The sequence below is a fragment of the Artibeus jamaicensis genome, unplaced genomic scaffold (assembly GCF_021234435.1).
Source record: "Artibeus jamaicensis isolate MK-2021 breed Jamaican fruit bat unplaced genomic scaffold, CSHL_Jam_final contig_465, whole genome shotgun sequence".
Lineage (NCBI taxonomy): Eukaryota > Metazoa > Chordata > Mammalia > Chiroptera > Phyllostomidae > Artibeus > Artibeus jamaicensis.
In genome coordinates this window covers 36,842,648-36,865,111 of record NW_026521843.1, presented here as the reverse complement: position 1 = coordinate 36,865,111, position 22,464 = coordinate 36,842,648, and positions in this window count along the sequence as shown.

Sequence of the window (22,464 nt, the reverse complement as noted above, 5' to 3'; positions counted from 1 at the left end):
GAAGAATGGAGGGTGACTGCTAAGAGTATGTAGTTTTCCTTTGGGGTGAAAAAAAGGTTCTAGAATCGGATAGTACTGATGGTTGCATAACTCTATGAATATGCTCAGAACTATTGAATTGTATACTTTAGTAAGGTAATATTTATGGTACATGAATCATATCTCAATAAAGCTATTCATAAAAAGAAAAAACATACTTATAAAACTGATAGTTTTACTCTCTAAGAGTTCACCAAACAATTGAAAGGAGAATTTCAGAATAAGGCTTTTAGAATCCTTACTATGAAAATAAGCTGATTATCAGCTGGTAAATAACCATTTGTTCTTAAATTGTTAAAAATTAACACCTATGTATTACAAATGTTTTACATCCTCTAAGTAACTAGAACCATTATCTATCTAGTGGTCTAAAGGAGATTCTTGCGTGGCATCTTCCACTTTCTTTACCTCCAGTGGTAGGGAAGCAGAAGGTTCTGTTGATTTCACCTTTCATCTCCTGGGTATCATTTGATATTCTTCCTTTCTAAGTATGCAACCTCAGATTAGTCTGGAATATGTGCCTTACCTTATTGTTATAGCCTATGAGTTGGTCTACACTTCTAGGAGAGATTGTTCTAAAGTGCATGTATGATCTCAGCGACATCAATGGAAGGGTTTCACTTATAGAATGAAGGCTAAACCTCTCTAATCTGGAAGGCTTTTTATATTCTAAACCCTGCCCATTTTCCAATCCTACTTTCTGTCACTCTCATGCAGCAAGTCACACTAGAGTTTAATGCACTTGTTGTGAATGCTATTTCAGACATTTAAAATTTTCTCTTGAATTTTTTTCATTGATCCATAGGTTATTTAAAGTGTGTTGTTTAAATGTCCCATAGTTGTTTTATCTACCCATCTACTGATGAACACTTGGGCTGCTTCCATATCTTGGCAAATATAAATAATGCTGCAATAAACATAGGGGTGCTTATGTTTTTTCAAATTAGTGTTTTGGGTTGGTTTGGATAATCCCAGAAGTGGGATCACTAAGTCAAAAGGCAGTTTCATTTTCCGTTTTTTGAGGTGTCTCCGTACTGCTTTCCACAGTGGCTACATCAATCTGCATTCCCAACAACAGTGCAAAAGGGTCCCCCCTTTCTCCACATCCTCACCAGCACTTGTTTGCTGATTTTTTGATGATAGCCATTCTGACAGGTGTGAGGTGATAGCTCATTGTGGTTTTTATTTGCATCCCTCTAATCACTGGTGATGTGGAACATCTTTTCATATGTTTATGGGTCATCTGTATGGCCTCTTTGAAGAAGTGTCTATTTAGGTCCTTTGCCCATTTTTTAATTGGGTTATTTTTTTTGGTATTGAGTTTTATAAGTACTTTAGAAATTTTGGATATTAACCCCTTGTCAGATATATTGGTGAATAAGTTCTCCCATTCTGTGGGTTGTCTTTTTCTTTTATTGATGATTTCCTTTTCTGTACAAAACCTTTGTAGTTTAATGTCTCGTGTTAATTTTTTCTTTTGATTCCCTTGGCTGAGGAGGTGTATCAGAAAAAATATGGCTACAAGCAAGCCTGAGATTTTACTGCCTATGTTTTCTTCTAGGATTTTTATGGTTTGGGGTCTAATATTTAAGTCTTTGATTCGTTTTGAATTTATTCTTGTTTGTAGAATAAGAAGGTGGTCTAGTTTCATTTCTCTGCATATACTTGTCCAATTTTCCCAAAATAATTTATTGATAAACTATTTAGCCCATTGTATGTGCTTGCTTCCTCTGTTGAATATTAATTGACTATAAGTGTGTGGGTTTCTGGGCTCTCTATTCTGTTTCATTGATTTATGTGTCTGTTTTTTTATGACAATACCATGCTGTCTTGATTACTGTGGCCTTACAGTATAGTCTGATATTAGGTAGCGTGATTCCTTTAACTTTGTTCTTTTTTGTTAACATCCCTATTGTTCTATGGGGCCTTCTATGATTCCATATAAATTTTTGAAATATCTGTTCTAGTTCTGTGAAATACATCATTGGAATCTTGACAGAAATTGTGTTGAATCTGCAAGGTCTGGCAGTATTAACACCTGCTTGAGTGTGGTTGGTAGAGTATGTGAATGTCTCATATGAAATGGAGAGCAATTTGAACATTTCACCTAAAATGTCATATGCTTGAGTGTAATGTTGTTGTGTTACAGAATTACATGCTTATGATTTTGTAATAAAATAATTCATATTATTTGTGTTATTTGCACTGGACCCTGTATAGATTACTTTGGGTAGCATAGACATTTTAATGATGTTAATTCTTCCTATCCATGAACATGATACAGGCTTCCACTTATTTTTATCTTCTTCAGTTTCTTTCTTAAGTGTCTTATTCTTTTCTGAGTTCAGGTCTTTTATATCCTTGGTTAGGTTTATTCCTAGGTATTTTTGGAGCAATTGTAAATGGGATTGTTTTCTTAATTTCTGTTTTAGTTTGTTCATTATTGACATATAAAAATCCAATTGATTTCTGGATATTAATTTTGTATACTGCTACTTAGCCAAATTCATTTGTCAATTGTAGTAGTTTCTTGGTGGATACAATAGAATATTACTCAACCAGGAAAAAGAAGAAAATTTTACCATTTGCAACAGTATAGATGGACCTGGAGAACATTAAGCTATGTGAAACAAGCCAGTAAAGAAAGATAAATTTATTCAGACTCCAGCCCACAGGGTCCATGTGTTGTGGATGTGACGAACAAATTCGCATGGACTTCAGAAATCCTGTGGAGCAAAAGGGATGGCATGGCCACTCTCTGAATGAGAAAGGGCCCAGACCCCTGCCTAGACAGGTTTTTATTGTTTTCTGAGCATATTACATTGAGGATGCTCCTCATTTACTATACACAGGTTCACTTTAGGAGGTTACCTTTTACAGATAACAAAGGAGAGGATGTTGCTAATTACATCAAAAAAGAAGGATATTTGCAAATGCAAAGGGAAAAGTGGTTGAACTGGTTACACTCGTCCTTGGGAGGTTTAACATAGATCTTAGGAAGTTACTTTAAAGATATGCAGTAAATATTTCTGCCTCAATTCAGGGTGAGGGAATTTTAGCAAAAGCAAGATTCAAAGCAGCCTAGGTACAATGCAGGCCTGATTCCCCACAGGAGAACATATCCATGGGCATGGGTCCTGTGTGCCGACCTCTATCCCCATCTGTTTTCTGAAGCAGGGGCTGGGCTACATTCCCCATGCCATGCAGAACGGTCCCCTATAATAAATACCATATGACTTCATTCATAAAGGAATTTTGAATTTCTTCCATGAATTCATGAAGGAATTCATGTGGAATTTCATGAATAAGCTGAACTAACAAGGAAAATGGGAACAGACTCATAGATGTAGAGCAGGATGACATCTAGTAGGGGGCAGGGAGGTTAGAGGGTGGAAGGATTGAACACAAAGGAAAAAGGACTCATGGACATGAACAGCAGTGTGGTGAATGCTGGGAAGAAAGGGTATATAAGGGGACTTAATGATAATGAAAAAAAAGATTAAATAAATAAATATGTAAATAAAGTGTGTTGTTTACTTTCCAAATATGTGATGGTTTTTCCAGCTACCTTTTTGTTTATGTTCAAGTCTACTAAGGTCTGAGAATATACTTGGTATGGTTTCTATTCTTTTTCAATTAAATTTATTAGGGTGCCATTGGTTAATATCACATAGGTTTCAAGTGTGCATTTCCGTGATGCATGATCTGTGTATTGCACTGGGTGTACACCATCCAAAATCAAATCATCTTCCATTACCATGTACTTGGCCCTCTTTACACTTCACCACTTCCCCACCCTCTTCCCCCTGGTAACCATCCCACTGCTGTCTGTGTCTGAGTGTCAGTTTTAGATCCCACATAACAAGTGCTGAAGAGGTTGTGGAGGAAAAGGAACCCTCACTCACTGCTGCTGGGAATGTAAAGTGGTACAGCCACTATGAAAAACAGTACCGTGGTTTGTCTAAAAGTTAAAAATAAGAGTTACTATATGACCCAGCAATCTGTCTTCTGGATATCTACCCGAAAACCTTGAAAACATTTATTTGTAAGAATATATACACCCCTAAGTTCATTGAAGATTTCTATTCCTTATTTATTTCACTTTTCTTTTTTATTCTTTCAAATCTGCTAAAGTGGGTTTTATGTGCCAGAATGTGGTCTATTTTGGTGAATATTCCATGTGAGCTGATAAAGCTGTATTCTGATTTTGGATGTAGTATTTTATAAGTACCAAATACATCAATTCGGTTGATATTAATCTACTCCTCAAATGATGCATACTCTCACTGGTTTTCTGCCTACTTGATCTAACAATTACTGACAAAGATATGAGGAAGCCTCCAACTAGAATAATGAGTTTACCTATTTATCCTCACAATTGTATCAGTCTCTGCTTCATGTATGTTGACACTCTTTCATTAGGTGCAAACACATTTAGGGTCCTTTTATCTTGGAGAATTGACCCCGTTACCATTATGTAATGCCCATATTCATCCCTGCCTCATTTGAAATTAATGTAATTACCCAGTTTGCTCTTGATTAGTGTGAGCATAGTATTGTAGTATAGTTTTTTTTCTATCTCTGTATTTTCTGTCTTTCTGAATCTTTATATTTAAGGCATATTACTTAGTGACTGCATGAAGTTGGGTGTTTTTCTTTAATCCACTCTGACAATAGTCTTTTCATTGGTGTGTTTATCAGGGGTCAAACTCATTTTCACTAGGGGCCACATCAGCCTTGCAGTTGCCTTCAAAAGGCCAAATGTGATTTCAGGACTGTATAAATGTACCTACCCCTTAACTAGGGGCAAAAAGCTCAGCACTGCCACCAGGTAGAAACAAGGTGCTGGCTGTATAAAACAAGGTGGAGGGCCAGATTCAGCCCACGGGCCTTGTGTTTGCCACCTGTAGTTTAGACCATTCACAGGTAAAGTGATTACTTATGCAGTTATTGACTACGTGTGCAACTTTTTGTTCATTATTTATTTTTCTTCCCATAGTTTATTCTTTTCTGTCTGATTTTATCCAAACATTTTGTATAATTATATTTTATCATTTTCCTTAGTGTATTAATCACACTTTAAAAAATATAAATTGACTTTATTTTTTAGACCCATTTTAGGTTTACAGAAAAATTGAGTGAAAAATACAAAGTTTCTATAGGCTCCCTCTTTCCCTCTCATTCCTATTATTAACATCTTGTATTGATGACATCCATTGGTAACAATTGATGGACCAATATTGATAATTACTATTGACTAAACTCCTTAGTTTACATTAAGGTTTACTCTTTGGGTTGCATATTCTATGACTTTTAACAAATGCAGAATATTCTGTATCTACAATTTTAGTATCATACAGAATAGTTTCACCTCCCTACAAAAAAAAATGTTCTCTACTTAACTCTCGCTCTCTTCTTCCCTCCTTTCCCTCCCACTGTGAAAGTCCTGGCAAACATCAATGTTTTTAATGTGTCTATATTTCACATTTTTTGAAATGTAATATAGTTGGAATTGTGCAGACTGTAGTCTTTTCAGACCGGCTTTTTTCATTTAGCTATATGCACTTAAGGTTCCTCTGTGTCTTTTCATGATTTGATAACATATTTTTTTCTTTTTTATTTCATTGTTGTTCAAATACAGTTTTCTGTCTTTTACTCCCATCCCAGCCCACCCCCCAGCCCTCCCCATCTCTCTCACATTTCCACTCCCCGTGGTTTTTGTCCACGTGTCCTTTATACTAGTTCCTGTAAACCCTTCCCCTTTTCCCCCTGAAATTCCCTCCCCTCTCCCCTTTGGTCGGTGTCAGCCTGTTCTCTACTTCAGTGTCTTTGATTATATTTTGTTTGTTTTGTTAATTAGGTTCCTGTTAAAGGTGAGATCATATGGTATTTGTCTTTCACCACCTGTGTTATTTCACTTAGCATAATGCTTTCTAATTCTATCCATGCTGTTGCAAGGGGTAGGAGCTCCTTCTTTCTTTCTGCTGCTTAGAATTCCATTGTGTAAATGTTACCATAAGTTTTTGATCCATTCATTTACTGATGGGCACCTAGGTTGCTTCCAACTCTTGGCTATTGTAAATTGTGCTGCTATAAACATTGGGGTGCATAGGAGCTTTTGGATTGGTGTTTCACGGTTCTTAGGATATAATCCTTAGCAGTGGAATTGCTATTTTTAAAATTAGTAATATTCCATTGTGTGAATGAGCCATAGTTTGTTTATTCATTGCCTTTTTGAAGGACTTTTTTCCTTTGTATGTATTACCACAGTAGTGTATTTTGTTCCCCATCCCCACACCACTTCCCCTTCGGCAACTGTCAGCTTGATCTTTTTAGATATGGTTCTGTTTCTATTTTGTTCTGTTTATTCATTTGTTTTGTATTTTTAGATTCCACTTACAAGTGAAATCACAGGATATTTGTCTTTATTTAACTTTTCTCTTGGCATAATAGTATCTAGGTCCCTTTATTTTGTTGCAAATGGCAAGATCTCATTCTTTTATATTGCTGAATAATATTCCATTATATTGACATATCACATCTTTATCCATTTTACAGACACTTTGGTTGCTTTCATATCTTGGCTATTGTAAATAATGCTGCAATGTATATAGGGGTGTGTATATATATATATATATACATATATATATATATATACACACACACACTTGGTGCTTTGGATTTTTTGGGTAAGCACACAGAAGTATAATTGCTGAGTTGTATGGGAATTCTAGTTTTAATTTTTTAAGGACACCCCACGCTGTTTTCCGCAGTGGCTGCACCAATTTGCAATCCCACCAATAGTACATAAGGGTTCTCATATCTCCACATCCACAACAGCTTTGTTTGTTTGTTTGTTTGTTTGTTTGTTTTTTAATGATAGCCATTTTGACAAGTGTGAGGTGATATCTCATTGTGATTTTGATTTGAATTTCCCTGATGATTAGTGATTTTGAACATCTTTTCATGTGTCTATTGGCCATCTGTATATCCTCTTTGGAAAAATATCTAGTCAGGTACTCTGCCCTTTGTAAATTGCACTGTAGTTTTTATGGCATTAAGTTGTAGGAGTTACTTACGTATTTTGAATATTAACCTCTTGTCAGCTGTATCATTTGAGAATATCTTCACCCATTCAGTAGGCTCCCTTTTTATTATGTCCATCATTTTCTTCATTGTGCAAGACTTTTAGTTTGACTTAGTTGCATTTATTTATATTTTCTTTAGTTGACCTTGCTTGAAGAGACATATCCAAAAAGATATTAATAAGACTGATGGTAGAGAAATCACTGCATTTGTTTTTTTCTAGATGTTTTATGGTTTTAGGACTTATATTTAAGTTTTTAATCCACTTTTAGTTTATTTTTGTATGTGTAGTAAAAATGGCCTGATTTTATTTTTTTGAATGATCTGTCCAATTTTTCCAGCACAATTTATTGAAGAGACTATCTTTACTCCAATGCATATTCTTGCTTCCTTTGTCATAGATTGGCCATATAAGTGAGAATTTATTCCTTGGCTCTCTATTCAATTGATCTAGATAAGTTTTCATGTCAATACCATACTGTTTTGGTTATTATAGCTTTGTATTATATTTTGAAATAGGGAGCATGATACCTTTCATGTTGTTCTTTCTCAAGATTTTTTTTAGCTGTTTAAGGCATCTTCTGGTTTCATGAACACAAACTAGAACCCAAAATTTAAGGTTCTAGTTTTGAGAGGAATGCCATTGGTATTTTAATAGAGATTGCATTGAATCTGTGTATCGTTTTATGTAGTCAGAACATTTTAGTATTTAATCTTCCCAAATCATGAGCATGGTATATACTTCCATTTATTTTTATCTTCTTCAATTTCTTCTTTCAATGTCTTTTAGTTTTCAGAAGTATTTGATTAAATTTATTCCTATGTATCTTACGTTTTTTACGTAATTGTAAGTGTCATTGTTTTTTTAAATTACTCCTTTAGATTATTCATCACTAGTGCATAGAAATGCAACAGGTTCCTGTATACTGCAACTTCACTAAATGCATTTATTAGTTCTAATAGATTTTTCATGAAATCTTTAAGGTTTTCTACATGTAGTATCACATCATTTGCAAATAATGAAAGTTTTTACTTCTTCCTTTCCAATTTGAATGTCTTTGATTTTTTTTCTTTTTCTTGTCTGAATTCAATGGCAAGGATTTCAATAATATATTGAACAGAAGTGATGATAGTGGCATTCTTGTCTTGTCCCTCATCTTAATGGAAAAGCTTTCAGTTGTTCATCATTGAATATGATATTAGCTTTGGGTTTGTCATCTATAACATTTTAATTTTTTTAAGATTTTATTTATTTATTTTTAGAGGGAGAGGAAGGGAGGAAGAGAGGGAAACATCAATGTGTGGTTCCCTTTCACAGGCCCCCTACTGGGGAACCTAGCCTGCAACCCAGGCATGTGCCCTGCCTAGAAATTGAACCAGTGACCCTTTGGACTGTAGGCTGGCATTCAATCTACTGAGTCACAACAGCCAGGGCTACCTTTTTAAATGTTTAGATGTGTTCCTTCTGCCTCCATTTTTGGGGGGAGTCTTTATCATAACAATGTTGAATTTTTTCAAATGATTTTCTGCATATTTTGAGATGATCATATGGTTTTTATACTTTATTTTGTTAATATGATGTATCATGTTGATTGATTTATGGATGTTGAACTATCCTTTCATCCTAGTAATGAATTCCACTTGGTTGTGGTATATAGTCCTGTTAATGTATTGTTGAATCGGGTTCATTAATATTTTGTTGCAAATTTTTGAATCTATTTGCATCAAGCATACTCACTGATAATTTTCTTTTTTGTAACACCTTTGTCTGGATTTGATATCAGGTTAATACTGGCTTTGTAGAATGGGTTTGGAAGCATTACTTCCTCTTTAATATTTTGAAATAGGTTAAGAAGAATAGGCATTAATTCTTCATTGAATGTTTGGTAGAATTTACCTGTGAAGCCATCTTGTCCCGGACATTTATTTGTTGGGAGTTTTTTGATTACTGCTTCAATTTCATTGCTAAGTAATTGGTCTGTTTAGGTTTTGTGTTTCTTCCTGGTTCAGCCTTGGAAGATTATATGCTATTAGAAATGTATCCATTTCTTCTAGATTGTCATATTTGTTGGCATATAATTGGTTGTAGTAGTCTTTAGTTTTTCTTTGTATTTCTTTGTTGTTGATTGTAACTTATTTACTAGTTATGACTTTATTTGAGCTTACTTTTTATTATATAAGTTTGGTTAAAAGTTGTCAAATTTGTTTATCTTTACAAAGAACCAGCTCTTTTATTTATCTTTCCTATTTTTCTTTAAATTTCTATTTATTTTTTGCCCCAATGTTAAGTATTCCCTTCCTTATGTTTTGCACTGTGTTTTGTTTTTTGTCATTTTAGTCCCTTTAGCTATAGTGTCAGATTGTTTATTTGGGATTTTTCTTGTTTCTTGTGGAGGCCTGTATAGCTATGACCTTCTTAGAATTCCTTCGGCTGATTATTATAAATTTTGAAAAACTGTGCTTTCATTTTCATTTGCTTCAAAATAGTTTTTTATTACCTGTTTGGTTTCCTTTTTGATACATTGGTTCTTTAGTAGCATGTTGTTTAGTCTCCAAGTATTTGTGTGTATTCCAGTTTTCTTCCTGCAGTTAATTTCTAGTTCATGTGGTTGGAAAAGATGCTTGATGTGATGTCAACCTTGAATTTATTTTGTGGCCTAATATGTGACCTATCCTGGAAAATGTCCCATGTGCACTTGAAAAATAAAATGTGTATTCTGCAGTTTGGGAATGATGTGTTCTATAAATCTCTATTAAGTCAGTCTGTTCTAATGTGACATTTAGGCCATTATTTTCTAATGAACTTTCTGCCTGGATGATGTATCCATTGTGAGTGGGGTATTAAAATCCCCTACTATTATTTTTTCATTTATGCCCATTAATAAATGATTTATATATTTAGGTGTTTTTATGTTGGGTGCATAGATAGTTATAATTGTTACATCATCTTCTTGATTTGATCTCTTTATAATTATGCAATGTTTTCGTTGCTCTTTTTTTACATTTTGCTTAAAATCTATTTTGTCTGATATGATACTGCTATCTTGGTTTTTCTTTTTTGTTTCTATTTGCATAAGATATCTTTTTCCATCCCTTCACATTCAGTCTGTATGTGTTTTTTAATTTGAAATAAGTCTTCTCTAAGCAGCATGTAGATGGGTCATGTTTTTTAAATATTTTATTTATTTAATTTTAGAGAGATGGGAAAGGGAGGAAGAAAGAGAGGGAGAGAAACTTCAGTGTGTGAGAGGAATATTGATTGGTTGCCTCTCACATACCCACAACTGAGGACCTGGCCCACAACCCAGGCATGTGCCCTGACCCGGAATCAAACCAATTTGCAGGATAATGCCCAACCCACTGGGCCAGCCCAGTCAAGGCAAGATGGCTCATGTGTTTTAATCTACTCAGCCACCCTATATCTTCTTATTGGATCATTTAATTCATTTACATTTACAGTAATTATTATTATGTACTTATTGCCATTTTAATTGTTTTTTTGGTTGTTTTTCCAACTCATCTGAGTTCCTTTCTTCTTTTCTTGATCTCTTCCATTCTAGTTTGCTGGTTTTTTCTAGTGTTTTGGGATGGCCCTTTCTCTTTATTCCTTCACATCTTTGGTAGGTTTTGGTTTGTGATTACTATGAGATTTATGTGTATTATTCTATATCTACAGCAATCTAGTATATTTTAAGCTGATAGGTATTTTAAGTCTGCATATATTCTATAAGGATTACATTTTTACTCTCCCTTCCATGCTTTATGTTGTTGATGTCATGTTCTAGATCTTGTTGAGTTGTGTTATCTCCTAACTACTTATTGTAGTTTGGGTGGAGTTTGATACTTTTTTCTTTTGACCCTTGTAGCAGCTTTCTCAATGTCTGATTCACTGTATTTACTAAACATTTGACTTTACCTGTGAGATTAATAGACTTTCTCTTTTTTTGCTTAAAGAAGATCCTTTTTACATTTCTTGTAAAACTGGTTTAATGGTAATGAGGCCCTTTGGTTTTTTCTTGTCCAGGAAACTATTTCTCTCTCCTTGAATTCTAAATGATGATCTTGCTGGGTACATTATTTTGGGTTGTAGATTTTTTTCCTTTCAGCACTGAAAGTGTCCTGCAGCTCCCTTCTGGCCTTTCAAGTTGATGCTAAGAAATCAGCTGATAGCCTTATGGGCTTTCCTTTGAATATAGTAACTCATTATTTTTTTCTTGCTTTATTCCAGATTTTCTCTTTAAGTTTTGCCATTTTAATTTTACAATATATCTTGACATGAGTCTCTTTGGGTTCATTTTGGTTTGAACTGCCTGTGCTTCTTGGACTTGGATGTCTGTTTCCATTTCCAGGTTAAGAAAGTTTTCTTCCATTATTTTTTTAAATACAGTTTTTGTTCCTTTCTCTCTTCTCCTTGGATCCACATAATGTGAAGGTTTGAGTGCTCGAGTCCCTTAGCTGTCCTCACTTTTAATCTTTTTTCTTTGTGCTTTTCTGATTGGTTGATTTCCACCGCTGTCTTCTGGGTCACTAATCCACTCTTTTGTATTAGCTGAGTTCTTCTACTCTCCTCTCAAGTTTTATGAGCATCCCTGTGACTTTTTCTTTGAAATTTTTATTAAGCAAATTATATTCATTTCCTTAGAGTTTTTTCTTATTCTTTTATTTTAGAGATATTCTTCTTTTGAATTTGACCTTCTGTTTGTTTATATGAATCAGAAAAAAAATAGGTATCTCTTCTAGTCTTGAAAAAGAGGCCACGTGTAGATGCAGCTTCTGTGTGTAGACCATGTGCTGGGTGGTGTTGGCAGGCTGTTAGGAGCCAAGCAGGTAACTAAGGCCTTCTGGGACACCGGCCTACCATGCTGGAGTGGGTCTGTGAGCAGAGGCCAGGTGCGTGTAGTAACTCCCTGCTGATCTTGCTGGCTCCTTTTGTTCAGGGCTGCAGTGAGCTCAGACTTGTGTCCAAGAATGTGTTGCAGAGACCTTGCAGGTAGGCCAGAACCTCTGGGTAGAGCCCCTGCCCACACTATGACAATGGAGGGGGACATAAATAATGGCGATCATTGACACCTCTGACCCTGATGAATTCCTACAGCCCCTGGAGAGCTTCCATGACTCCCCAGTCTTTTCTCTCCAGTCCCCCTCTTGTCTGTTACACAGAAAGTGGTCTTATGATGAAGTGATGTCTGGGTAAACTTTCTGTGACAGGTCGTTTGGGGAAGCTGATTGGAGTCAGGCAGGCACTTACAATGTCTGGGGCATTGTCCTATTGGGCCAGGTGTCTGTGGTGATGCCTTGCAGTTCCTGCTTGCTCCCTTTGTTCCAAGGCAGAAGGCTCCAGCAGTGTGACTGGGGAAGTGCTGGGATGATCTTCCAGGCAGGCCAAGGCACCAGAATAGAGCTCACACCCACCTTAATGAAGTAATAGGGGATGTAAACAGTGGTGCTCACCCCCTCCTCCTGTGGGGAGAGTTCCTGCAGCTCAGGAGGTCTCCAGCCTTCTCTGTTCTGTCTCTTTCTTTTGTTTGTTGTTCAGAAGCTATTCACTCAGCTCTGTTATTTCACAGGAGTAACTGTTCTCTATATACATGCATATTTGAGTTTGCTCATGGGAGGGGCAAGTTCGCTATTCTCCTGTGCTGCTACCATCTCAGATGCCTACCCATGAACAATTTTCTGTGTTTTCATGCACTTATTTGTGTTATAAAACTATGAATGGAAAGGATACATGCCAACTTGAGAACATATTTTGTCTCCAGGTTGGGAAGAAGGAGATGAATAAGGAAGGAGGTTTAAAAAGGACTTACAGGTTTTTTGTTAACATTAAATCAAATATAGCAGAATACTAGCATTACTTCAAATGTTCTCTATTTTTACTATACTTTAAAACATTTTATAATTTGGAAAGATCAGGAAACTCCAAATCCAGAGTCCTATTAACATCTCTGGTGCAGCTTTATTCTTGGAAACTCTAAAATTCCAGGATGCCTTGACTTTCTTTCCAGGGGCAATGGCTGCTGTGCATCAGCCTGAGCCTACCACCCTGGTCCCTCCACTGCGGCGTTCTTCCTTCTATGTTGCCATAAGCATCTTCCTTTACTATTGAGACTCCACCTCAATGCTGTTTCTTACCTTTTCCCAGATGGATTGGAGGCTGGAGGGGTCAGGATAGGAGTTGCAAAATAAGTAAAAAATAAATAAACAGAGCAATGAGAACCATCAAGCCTCATTTACTAATTTTCTTTTATTCTATTACATAAAGATAATATAGAATCTCTCTTTTGTGACAGTAAAGGAATTAGTTGTTTAAACACACTCTAAAACACTTAAAACTAAGCCACCATCATACAGAATATTTATCCTCTAATGTACTCAATTAAGAAAACATACACCCAATTCATAACATTTAAACTATACAACTTTATTGAGTAAAATTTGGTATATTCAGTTACAAAATTTCCAATCAAATTAGTTTAAAACAATGAGAAAATATTTAATCCAGTGCTACCTATTTGAGAGTCCAGAAGCAGAGTAGAATCTCAACAAAGCATAATCTGTGTTTTAGCGCCTTTCTTCAGTATTCCCTTGGCTTTCTCTGCCCTTTCATGTATGTATGCTTTCTCCTCAGGATGATTTCTCCAATGACACCCAAAATGGCAAGTAACACACAAATCTTTCTTAGCACAACAAACAAGAGAGAGAAGAAAACCTCGCCCTAACCCATAGCATAAAATTTCTTCCCAAAGAGCTTAGATGAGTCTTATTAGGTCATGTTGCCACCATGGGTCCATGGGTACCATGTCCTGACTGATTTACAGTTTGTTTCCTGAACCAATTATTAGTGAGAATACCAAGTCAGGCTTTGAGTTTAGGCTTCAGACTAATCAAGATTCAGCTCTAGAATTGGAAACAGCTTCTCCTGAATCTGTCAGACAGTGTGGCAGAGGGGTATGTTTCTAAAGTAAAAAATGAGGTTTCTTAGAAAAGGAGGAAGGGGAAAATGAATCCTGGGTTCCCAATCAATGTGTTAACTACTGATTGGAAGGACTAGATGAAGGGGAAAAAATACCCTAGTGACTTATCTTTTCTGGCTTGTGAGAAACCCATTCTTACCAAACTAGATTCTTGCAGAGGGAAAACAGATTTTTATAAGACTTCCTTAAATGCTATATTAAGCTTATACAGCTTGGCCCATCCCCAACAATGTTCTTAGAATCAAAGGCCAAATTCAGACCCTTTGTGCTTCTATAAAACTGCATTGCTGATTAGCATATGAATCTGTTGCCATGGCAATTATGATATATATTGTATGCTATCACTTTAAAACAGGATCTAGAAAAATAGAGGTCCTGGGATAGAAAACAAAAGGCTTCTTGGTAATAACAAATGGAATAAAAACCTTGGCATCAAAACTGTGAGAAACTCTATTGCAAAATGAGAAAATCTGTGTTTCAGGGGGACATTATTAAATCTCAAAAGAATGAGACTATACTTCACTTATGATTTATCCTTACTTCTAAGGTAGCCTTTGACATTGAAACTCGTATAAAATAGAGCAATTAAACAACTAGGGAAGAGAAGGAGAGAAGGATGAAAGGAAATGGTACAGAGTAAGTGAGAGAGAAAGTATAGTGGAATCTTTAGGAAAGTCTCCATTTTCTTAACTTAACAGACTTGAAAAAAATCTCCCACTAAATTCTGGCAAAGTTTCTTGCTCAGTCTCACTAAACTGCTCTCAGCGGTGTCTTTTCTTCTGTATAGCCAATGTAGTGAGTTGTTTATATTAAGATTTTATTCCCAAGATGTAAAATTTTTGTTAATGAATGTGATATTTACCATCTTTCTGAGGATATTTTCTGTACTTCTGAAGTCTTTTAATTTTTTTACTTGCTATATATTCTTTTCTTTGTTGAGTTTTGTGCTTTTGATTCATAGCTGTGTCTTCCCTTCAGTGTTGGGTGATATTTGGTTGTACACTCATTTTAAGGTGGAACTTTCCTTATTATCCTGCTGTATTTATTTCACAACTTGATTGTATGAGAAGAAGGACAGGATGATGGATTTGGGAGATATTTCAACCTTTCTACATTAGGTATAATGGAGATAATGAAGTGACTTTTAGGCAGCCTGTGTCAGTATCTAATGATCTAGGCACAGAGTCCCTTTTCCTCTGGGGATTATTAACCTGGGAACTTTTCCTCATGTCTCCAATTCAAATATCCTCACTCTCTGGGAAAATTATCTCTTTGTTCTCTGCCTGATCCAAGGAGTAAGAAGTTATATGTAGGAGTCAAAGTGCCTGGCAATTGTCGATTACCTTAATATCCCATGCAATGCAGGTAGAAACTTTTGCTTGCTGGGAGCAAGGACCCTTGCAGACGTTCTTATTTTTCAACAATACTCTCCATCATGTACTCGAATTGTGGATCCATTCTTTAACCAAATACAGTGCCTCTTTTTTTGAGCATCATCATATTACTGGTCCATAGTGTACATGATATATTGTTCCAGTGGGCTTATAGATTTACTAAATATCCTTTCAGTCATTTTTAGGGTTTGAAGCAAGAGGAGGAAGTTGCAGCAGGCACTCATTCTGCCGTTTTGAAAGAAGTCTTTATTCTCAAATGTTTTCACTGTGACACAAAAACAAATGCAGAATTAAACAGCATGGAAAATTTAGTTTATCAATCATATTACTCCTATGTGAGAATCAGGCAAATTTCCCTTTATTCTCCATGCCCACCATCACCACATGTGATCAGCCATAACAAGGCTTTTGGTAGGCTAGATGATGTATAAAGAACAGAGCTTGAAAGTATATAATGCAGCTATTGTAGAATCTTTTTATGTGGTTGATGGGCCCTTCAGTGTTGATGTGGTTTCCTCCCCAGACTAACAGCATGAATTGCCATAGCCCATGGGCCCAGGCTCTTAGGTTTTATACGACTTGCTGTAATTCCTTGTGAACCATCAAGACCATTGATCTTAGGAAGTAAGGGGACTATGAGGAACCTTGCAACAACTTAGCAAGATATATGTTAACCCCATTCGACAAGACAGGAAACTGAGGCTCAGTGAGCTCAAGTTTCTCAAACTCATAGAGTTAATTATAGAGTGAAATGTTGATCCTCCTGGCCCCGAGTCTTCCTCCCTACGTCACAGAGCCTTTATTCAGTGCTGCACTTAGAACAGCACTAATTTTAGATTGGCTTCAGCTCGACATGATGATACTCTCTTCTCTAACTTCTACTGTATTTACTCTCTAATTCCCACCAAAAAAAAAAATCTGTTCATCAGATGAACTTGCATCATATAAAATTGCTATTATGGTCCAAAAATAGTCAAATATTGGCAATTTCATATAGCTCAATCTAATATATTATCTAATTGTGTAACACTATAGAGTAATTTTTAATTAAATTTATTGTGGTAAGATACATCAATAACTTTATATAAATTTCAAGTGTGTAGTGCATCTGTATTCTCTACTATGTGCTCACCACCCAGAGTCAGTCTTCTGTCATGTTGAATTTGGCCCCTTTGACTCTCTTCATCCTCCCTACTCCCTGTCACTCTGGTAGCCACCATTCTGTTGTCTTTGTAAGTTTGGTTTCTGTTTATTCAATTGTCACTTTTTGTTTTAGATCTGACATGCGAGTGAAATCCTGTGGTTCTTGTCCTTTCCAACTGACTTATCTCATTTAGCGTAGTACTTTCAAGAGCCATCCATGTCGTTGCAAATGGCAATATTTCATGTTTTTATGGTTGAGTAGCATCCCATTGTGTACATGTACCACATCTTCTCTATCAAATTATTTGCCAAAGGACTCTTGGTTTGTTCCCATGTCTTGGCTATTGTAAATAAAGCTGCAGTGAACATAGGAGTAGGTATACCTTCATGAATAAGTGTTTTCATATTTTCTAGGATTGCTAGTAGCTCTCTTCTAAATATTTTGAAGAAATTCTATATTGTTTTCCATAGTAGCTGTACCAATTTACATTGCCAACAGCAGTGTACAAGGGTTCCCTTTACTCCACATCTTCTCCAAAATTTATTTCTTGTCTTAATGATAACAGCCATTCTAACAGGTATGAGGCAGTATTTCATTTCTGCTTTAATTTGCATTTATTTTACAGTTATGTTATTGGTGTTGAGTATTTTCTCATAAATCTGTTGGACATTGGTATGTCTGTGTGTCTTCCTTGGCAAAATGTCTATTTGGGTCCTCTGCCCATTTTTAAATCAGATTGTTTGTGTTATTGTTGAGTTGAGTGAGTTTTTTATATATTAATATTTTGGATAGTAGTCCTTTATCAGAGCTATAGTATGCAAATACCTTCTCCTATTCAGTTGGTTGCCTTTTTGTTTTTGCTCATGGTTCCTTACTGTTATTGTGCCAAAGCTTTATAGTATAATGTAATCCTACTCATTTATTTTTGCTAGTATTTCTTTTGCCTTGTGGTCAAGTTCACAAAGACCCCACTGAGACCAAGGTCCATTAGTCTAGAGCCTATGTTTTCGTCTATGTACCTTACTGTTTCTGGTCTTATATTCAAGCCTTTAATTCATTTTGAGTTCATCTTTGTATATGGTGTCAACAGTCTAGTTTCATTCTTTCACATGTACTTTCCAGTTTTACTGCCACTGTTTCCTGAAGAAGCTTTTCTTTCTCTTTTATATATTTTTGGCCCCTTTGTCAAAAATTAGTTGCCAATGTATCTGCAGGTTTATTTATCTCAATTCTGTTTCATTGGTCTATGTGTCTGTTTTTTCTGCTAATATCATACCATGACATCAGGGTGTGTGCCATCTTCATCTCCCTTCTTATTCCTCAGGATTGCTTTGGCGGTTTGAGGTGTTTTGTAGTTTCATAAAATTTGAGGGTTTTTTGTTCTATTTTTGTGAGAAACACCATTGGCATTTTGATAGGGATTATATGCAATCTAGATATCCCTTTAGATAATATGGTCATTTTAACAGTGTTAATTCTTTCAATCCGTGAACACAGAATAGGTTTCCATTTCATTATTTTTTCTTCAATTTCTTTAAACAAATACCTTGAAATTTTCAGAGTACAGGTCTTTTACCTCTTTTGTTAATTTTGTTCCTAGAGATTTTATTGTTTTTTTGTGTGTGAGTGTGTTTTGTTTTTCTTTTTGTTTTTTGGCAATTCCATGTATATTTTGTTGTTAGTATACAGGACTACAACAGATCTTCTATATTGACTTTGTACCCTGCAGCTTTACTGTATTGTTTCTAGAAGCTTTTTCTTTGGGGGGGGTGAAGTCTTGAAGGTGTTTTTATATATAGAATCATGTCATCTGCAAATAGACAGTTTTATTTCTTCACTCCCAATTTAGATGCCTTTTCTTTCTTTCTTTTGACTAATTGCCTTGGCTAGGAATTCCACTACTAACTTCCATAGCAGTGATGAGAGTGGGCATTTTTGTGTTGTTCCTGATCTTAAAGAAAAAGCTTTAGGATTTTCACCATTGAGTATGATGTTAATTGAAGGTTTTGTCATATGTGGTTTTTATTATGGTGAGGTTTTTCCTTCTATTCCCATTTTATTGAGGGTTTCTTAAAATCATATGTTCTATCTTGACAACTGCTTGTTCTGCATATGATGTCATATAATTTTTATCTTTTTGTTAATGTGGTGTATTGCATTGATTGATTTGCATATTTTGAACCATCTTTGTGTCCCTGGAATGAACCCCACTTAATTGTGGTATATTACTTCTTTAATGTATTCTTGTATTCAATTTGCTAGTATTTTGTTTAGGATTTTTGGACCTGTATTCATCGGAGATATTGGTATGTAGTTTTCTAGTGTTATTCTTGCCAGGTATTGGTAGTAGGGTTATGTTGGCCTCATAAAATATTATGGAAGTGTTGCCTCTTCAATTTTTGAAAGAGTTTGAGCAGGATAAGTATCAAATCTTTGAATGTTTGCTAGAATTTGCTAGTGAAGCAATCTCCTGGACATTTTCTTTTGTGGGGGGGCGGATTTGATGGTGGTTTCAATTTCCTCACTGGATACTGGTCTATTTAGATTTTCCATTTCTTCATGACTTATTCTAGGAAGGCTATATATTTCTAGGAACTTATCCATTTCTTCTAGGTTATTGAATTATGTGGCATACAATCTTTCATATTTTATATCTTTGTATATCTGCGATGTCTGTGGTAACTTCTCCTCTTCCATTTCTGATTTTGTTTATGAGTATTTTCTCTTTTTTCCTTAGTAGCCTATCCAGGGGTTTGTCAACTTCATTACTCTTCTTAACCAGCTGTTTGTTGTATTAATTTTTGTACAGTCTTTGGTTCTCTATTTTATTCAGTTCTGCTCTAATTTTTATTATCTCCTTTCTTCTGATGACTTAAGTTGCTTTTGTTCTTTAAGATGTAATGTCAAGTTTATTTGCGATTTCTCATTTTGTGATAGGCCTGTAATGATACAAACTTCCCTCTTATTACTGCTTTTGCTGCATCCCAGAATGATAATGTCATACTATCATTCTCATTTGACTCTCTCTATCTTTTTTTTTAATGAGGACATTCTCTCTTTTTTTTAAGATTTTATTTATCTTTAGAGAAGAAGGGAAGGAGATAGGGAGAGAAATATCAATGTATGGTTGCCTCTCGTGTGTCCCCCGCTGCGAACTAGCCTACAACCCAGGCATGTGCCCTGACTGGGAATTGAACTGCGGTACTCTGGTTCACAGGCCCGTGCTTAATCCACTGAGCTACACCAGCCAGGGCTGACTCTCTATTTTTTTATCTCACTTTTTACTTCTTTGATCCAGTCATTTTTAGTAGCATGTTGTTTAATCTCCACATTTCCTGCATTTCTTTACCTTTTGCAGTCAATTTCTAATTTCAAAGCACTGTGATCAGAGAATACTCTTGGTATGATTTCAGTCTCCTTGAATTTAGTGAGGCTGGTTTTGTGACCCAACATATGGTCTAGCCTTGAGAATGTTCCATGTGCACTGGAGAAGAATGTATAGTCTGGTATTCTGGGATGAAATGATTGCCTCTTAATCTTCACTTATCTGTACATGTTCAGTCCTTCCCCTTCTCCCTTTTTATGATTTTGTTACAAATTATTTTTTATGTTGTACATTCATTACCAAATTATAGTAGTTATTTTTAATGCCTCCTTTTCCCATATAACCTTTATGGTTATATTTAAATGTCTAATTATTCTTCTCTGAAGTAGAGTTGCAATTTCCTGCTGCTTCTGTCTGCTAGTCATATTTCTCAAAGTTGTGTCTGCTTTTGTCTTTTTATTTCCAATGAAGAAAAGTTCCTTTTAACATTTTTAAAAATGCAGGTCTTAGAGTGGTAAATTCATGCAGCTTCCACTTGCCTGTGAAATCCTTTATTTCTCCATCATATCTAAAGGTAAACTTTGCTGGATGTATTATCTTTAGCCCGTTTTTCCTTTTATTCAGTACTGTGAATATTTTCTTCCACTCTCCCCTGGCTTGTAATGTTTTTACTGAAAAACATGATTATAATCTAATGGGGTTTTCTTTACAGACTACAATCTAATTTTTCCTTGGCCGACACGCAAATACTCTTTGTCATAAATTTTGAATAAAATGTGTCTTTGAGTTCTTTTAACATTGATATAATCGTGTTCTATTATCATTCCCTAATATAAAGCCCACTTCTTTACAAAGGCTGGGGAAATTCTCATCAATTATTTATTTGACTATGCTCTCTGTTCTGTTTTCCTGCTCTTCACCTTACCCATTATACTTATATTGTTCTTTCTAATGGAGCCAGATAGTTCTCATAGATTTTTTTTTTAAACTCTTAGCTCTCTCTTCTTCCTCCTTGGTCATTTCTAGATTTTTGTCTTTGAGCTTGCTAATTTTTTCTTCCATCCTCAGCTCTAGAATTTGTTTTTTTATAGTTTCAATCTCTTTGGTAAAGTACTCCTTTTGTTTATTAATTTCCTTCCTGGGCTCACTGAATTTCCTTTCTAAGTATTCTCGTATCACTGAACTTCTTCATAACTGTCTCATTAAATTCTGTCATTTAAGTCACAATCTTCCATGACTTTGAGTTTGGTTTCTAAAGACTTTGCATATTTTTTTCTGTGCTCCCATACTACCTTGTGTGTTCATGGTATTTGATGGATGATTTTTCTGCCTTCACACTGAGGGTAATGAGCTCTTATTTATATACTGTTTTGCTGTCAACAATTCAGCAGGTTGGTAGGTAAGGCACATTTTCCCATTTTCTAGTATATTGTGCTATAGCAGAAATTTGTTTTCTCTTACCTACACCATTTTCAGCTTTAGGAATGCAATGTAGCAGCTTTACTTCAGTTAAGGAAAATGCCACATACCCACTGGGATGGTGGGTTTCCCCTCTGTGACCAGCTCTCCTCAGTTACAGGGCACTACCATCGTGGTGGGGGAACATGGTGGGTGGTAGAGAACTGGTGTGCGAGCTCCAGTACTACCTCCCTTTCAGTGATGATCCCAGGCCCTGCTATGTTTTGGGAGGTGCCTGCATTACCTCCACCAGGCTCTGCCGAGATGGGTGTTGGTGGTGGGTAAGGGGGGGACTCATAATTTCCTAGCACCATTGTACTGTGTCAGGGGTGTCCACCCTATGGCCCACAGGCCACATGTGGCCCCCCAAAAAACTGTAAATTTACTTAAAACCTTTTTTGCTCATCAGTTTTCGTTAGTGTTTGTGTATTTAATGTGTGGCCCAAGATAAATCTTCTTCCGGTATGGCCCAGAGACACCAAAAGGTTGGACACCCCTGGTTCTCAATCTGACTCTACGGGGTTGGGTGGGGCAAGGAAGGCGTTTGTGATCTTGTAGTCCCCCACCCCCAGCAATGGCTATGCTCTCTTACTGCCTGGGGCTTTTCAGCTTTCTTTACTAGCTCTTCTGGGATGGGTGTGGCCAGGGAGGCAAGTTTCCTTTTGTGGCTCCACCCCAACCCCATTCCAGGAATGGCTGGCTGTTGGCAGTGCCATGTTAAGGTTCCCAGCCACCTACCTCTACTAGGATCTGTTGCAATGAAGAAGGGAGAGCAAAATGCTTTTTCTCAGGGACTGTTGCTTCTTCCCCTCTTACAACGCAGGCTATAGTGTGAGAGCTATAGCCCCACTTTTCCCCCTGCTTACACTGCATCTGTGGCAACTATTCCTGTCTCTCCACGTCCCCTACTCATTCCAACCTTTCCACTATCAGATGTTCCAATATGTGGATCATTCAGGCATATTCCTATGTTGAACGGGTAATTCTTTGCAGTTATAGTTGTCTGATTACTATATTTAAGGGGAAAAGAAAGAAGTCTGCTCA